This window comes from Gavialis gangeticus, unplaced genomic scaffold (genome assembly GCF_001723915.1).
Source record: "Gavialis gangeticus isolate Ggan-Ray unplaced genomic scaffold, GavGan_comp1, whole genome shotgun sequence".
NCBI classification, from domain to species: domain Eukaryota; kingdom Metazoa; phylum Chordata; order Crocodylia; family Gavialidae; genus Gavialis; species Gavialis gangeticus.
Window position 1 is genome coordinate 46,579,574 of NW_017729006.1, and position 4,013 is coordinate 46,583,586.

Consider the following 4,013-nt stretch of genomic DNA (forward strand, 5'->3'; position numbering starts at 1 on the left):
GGGGGGGGGGGGGGGGGGGTGCCATTTTGAAATAGGAAAAAAAAAACAAATCATATACTAAAAATCAAACATCTGTTATAATGTATGTTAACTTTATTCCAACATTTTTTTGTCCTGATTTGTCTTCGTCTTTTGTGTGTGGAGGAGCGTAGAGGGTGTGGCTGGGGCAGGGTGGGTGTGGGTATGGTACAGTGTGCTAGAAGCCATGCGATGTCACAGTTCTGTGCCTCCACATGCGACTGCCAGCACTCCAGCAGAGAGCTGCACATGGAAACAGAACCAGTCCAGCCTGACCGGATGGTGCGTGGCTCCCGCCTGCAGTGCCAAGAGCCCCACATACTGGCAAAGAGCAAGTCCAGTCCAGCCTGAAGCCACACAGCTCCTGGCTGCAGTGCCAGGAGCCCCAAGTGTTGGCATAGAGCCAGCCCAGCCCAGCCTGATGGCATGTGATGTATGAAAGCCCATGAATCCTGCTGGCTTTCAGAAAGGCAGCTGTAGGCCAGTAATAATGGTCTTTTAGAAGGGCCCCATAAGCTGAATAAAATGGCCTGGCAGGCTGGATCCAGCCAATGGGCCATATATTACCCATCCCTGCTCTATCCCCTCTGGCATAAGCTCTGGAAAAGCATGGCAAGCATGTGCTCTATGAGTACTGCTAAGGCAAAAAGTTTCCAATCAAGAACTCAGGGCACAAAAACCCATGAGCAGTGATAATACGCATGTGGTCAATTACTCAAAAAGAACCAATTTCCAGAAATTTTTCCAAAGCTAAAATCTTATACGTAAAAAAGAGTAATATTTATGTAATTAAGCTAATGTTTTCATTAGTTGCATCTGAGTATGATAAGAATTTTCTTATAAAAGAGTAAGTCACATCAGACATTCATCTCCTTAAAAACAAACTACAGTGGGCCAAAACAAGTATATTTGTTACTGAATTTGAGCAGTCAGTCAGGATGAGCCAGAAAGTAAAAACATGAAGGTTTAAACAGAAATAGTAATAATGCCATGCTGCACATCCAGTGCAGTTTATAATACACATTTTGGCTCATAGCATGTTAAGACTTACATCTGACCAGAAAACCAAGAGCAGAAAACACTATGTTCTCAAGGTATCTGAATTCAAAGTAACCACGTACAAAGTGACCTGTGGCCACTGGTCCTGTCTTATACTGACTGGACCACCCTGTTTTTAAACTCTTTGACCCATGTCCATTTCTAAAGGAGGAGCAGACTGCTGACTGGCCAAGAGGCCCCGTGGCCCCAGCCCTCACTGCTGATTGGCCAAGAGGGATGGTGCCTCCCACCTCCCTCCCCCCCATCACCAAGGAGATGTTCTGTATTCTGGGGGTTCATCAGTGGCCACACTACCCGTCTTCAAAGTTAAGCATGAATAAGCGACAAAAAATTTCCAAGTATTAATTCATTAAATCCTCAAAAGAACTTGGGTGAATTGGAAACAGCAACACCCATTTTACAGGTAAGGACACCTAAGCACAGCAACATTATAACACAATGTATGTTCCAACTCTAGTTATTGTAGCTGCTGCTATTAACCACTCTGATCTGTAATAGATAAACAATGGTTCTCCTAATATATTTTTCCCATCTCAGAGTATTTCTCCCCATCTATCTACATTCATACTTTCAATGCATCTGTTACAGATCAATAGTTGAGACTGATTTGAAATCTTAATTTTAAGCAGGGACTAAACTACGTTGATGTGTGTGGAGAATACTGGACATCTTCCCCACTTTACAGCAGCTATTTGTTAATGTGTACCAAATGGATTATGTGAGAATTTAAAAGCAATTCCATTCACTTATACATTTAAGTTAATTTTAAAGTGTATTCTTAAAGGAACTGGCAACCATATTAGGCAAATGTTGTCTCACATGATCACAGATCAGATGTCTCTTTACTCAAAACTGTCAAGGACCTGGATCCTGTAGATTTGGTAGTTAACAGTTTCTGAAAATAAAATTATGACCCATGTGATTTTTCTTGTTACTGTTTGGAAGTCAAAGTTTTTCCTTAATCAAGAGACAGAGAATAATGTTCAGAGATACCAAAGGAATTCCTTCCTTTTCAAAAGGCTACCATCCCTCTCAAGGGGATGGAGCCCCCCAGCTGCCCTTCACAAAAATTACCCTTGCCCCCATTCAATTGATCCTTACATTGCTTTTTTTCCTACCTCCTAGAAATCTGAGAAGCCATCTCTCAAAAGCAGACTGATTTCCTGTGACGTCAAGGGAAGGAAAACAAACAAGCAAGAAAAAGCGAGAGAACACAAAACCTGTTCTTTAAAAAAAAAAGAAAGAAAAAACCCACAATTTCAGTTAACCAGGGATGACAAAAATGAATATGTATTAATAACAAATGCATGCTGTAACTATAGGGCTGAGTCTGCCCGTCTTTTATGAGCATTTCCATTCCTTAACATATTCAAATTTCTTTTAAGTCTAACATGTACAGTGAATTTCCAGCATTTATAATGCTCACTTTGGGGATAATTAAAACATGCTTGTAACACAGCCTAAATTACTGATGTATACGTTTAATCTTAACTCCAATCTCACACAATTTTAATCTAAGGATATAAATATCTATCTATGCATGTATGCTCATTGACACATACACATATATATGGTTTATAAAGTATGGACAACTAGCAGAAAAATCCTTTTAACAAATGAAAAACAATTACCAAATATAACAGTGAGCCAACAACACTGCTGAATAGGATCTATTTAAAGTGCTAGACAGATAAGCAGGTGGCTTGGACAGAAAAAAACCCCTTATAAATAAAAACATAGCCTTACAAAGATGACTTTGAATAGAGGGGAAACAGTGGCACCTAGTGGTAAGGCAACCTTCACAGAGGGATGTGGAGGTATTGATCTATATAAAACTCATATGGGCAGAGCCAATATATGTTACAACTTGGTGGCTACATGGTAAGTACCAGAGCCCAGCTTTTAATACAGAATTGTGACACAGTATGAGCTCTCACAGCTTTTCTTGTTTGTTTTGAGAACTAACTTTTTTAATCCTTGATCCTAGGATCAAAACATGCACAATGTAGAAGCTCTACCTCTGTACTAGGAAGCTAAACTTCTTCTGAAACTGGTCGTCAGCAAATGGTCCCTTAGAACATATAGAGAAAGATTCCAGTACTAATTTAGGTGGGATGAGAAGACTTTCAAGGCTCCTGTTATCAGTCTTCCTATGCCTGTTCTAAATGACTTGCTCCAATCTACAAGAGCAGCATCTTTAGAAATTACTCCAAAGGGAGCAACTGCAGCAATAAGTTTGCAGCAGTTATTTTTTCTAATGTATAAGGAAACATGGGAATTGCCTTGCTAGATCAAAGCAATGATTTGCATCTAACAATTTCCTATCTCCAACAATGGACAGTACCACTACCAGAAGGTATGCAATAAGCATTTACAGTAGAGGTGCACCAATACATCAGTCCAATATCAGATTGGCACTGATATAAAGAAAATTATCAGTATCAGAAATCGGCCATATCAGGCCAATAATTTGGCCAATAAATGGCCCATGCATCCGTGCAGCCACACCACAACACGTAGGCAGTGAGGAGCACATCCTTGGCAGCTTGAAGAACTGCTTGCAGCTAGTAAGTCTGTTGTGGTGGAAGGGGAGGGGGAAGGGAAGGGGTGTAGGCAGATTGGTCAAGGCCCCCGCAGTGAGGAAGGAGTGGGGCTGGGGCCGGGTCTGCCCAGCCAGGGCGAGGCAGGCACAGGACAGAGCAGCAGCTCGCCCAGAGGCATGGCTCCCATTGCTACGTGCTATGTGCGGGAGCTGATGGTCCAGCGGCTCGTTCAGCACTTGCCCAGCGGCTCCCGCTGCTGCTTCCATTGCTCATCCAGGAGGGCACAGGGGGATGGGGGGTGCCCCCAGATCTGCATAGTGTGGGGTGGGGTAGGCTGGGGCTGCGCCAAGCTGTTCCTGGCAGGCTGGGGCTGTGCGCAGGGCTGGCACTTGC

At 42.7% G+C, this 4,013-nt stretch overlaps 1 protein-coding gene and 1 long non-coding RNA gene across 4 annotated transcripts in view; both read right to left on the reverse strand.

Moving 5' to 3' along the window:
* The window catches only part of LOC109291927, an 18,206-nt gene extending 14,521 nt beyond the window's left edge, over positions 1-3,685 (reverse strand). Inside the window, exon 1 of the long non-coding RNA XR_002095987.1 lies at positions 3,466-3,685. This is a non-coding gene — a long non-coding RNA (uncharacterized LOC109291927). The remainder of the gene's footprint in view (positions 1-3,465) is intronic.
* The window catches only part of TEX10 (testis expressed 10), a 157,836-nt gene that overhangs the window by 93,570 nt on the left and 60,253 nt on the right, over positions 1-4,013 (reverse strand). The gene's annotated exons all lie outside the window — the stretch shown is intronic.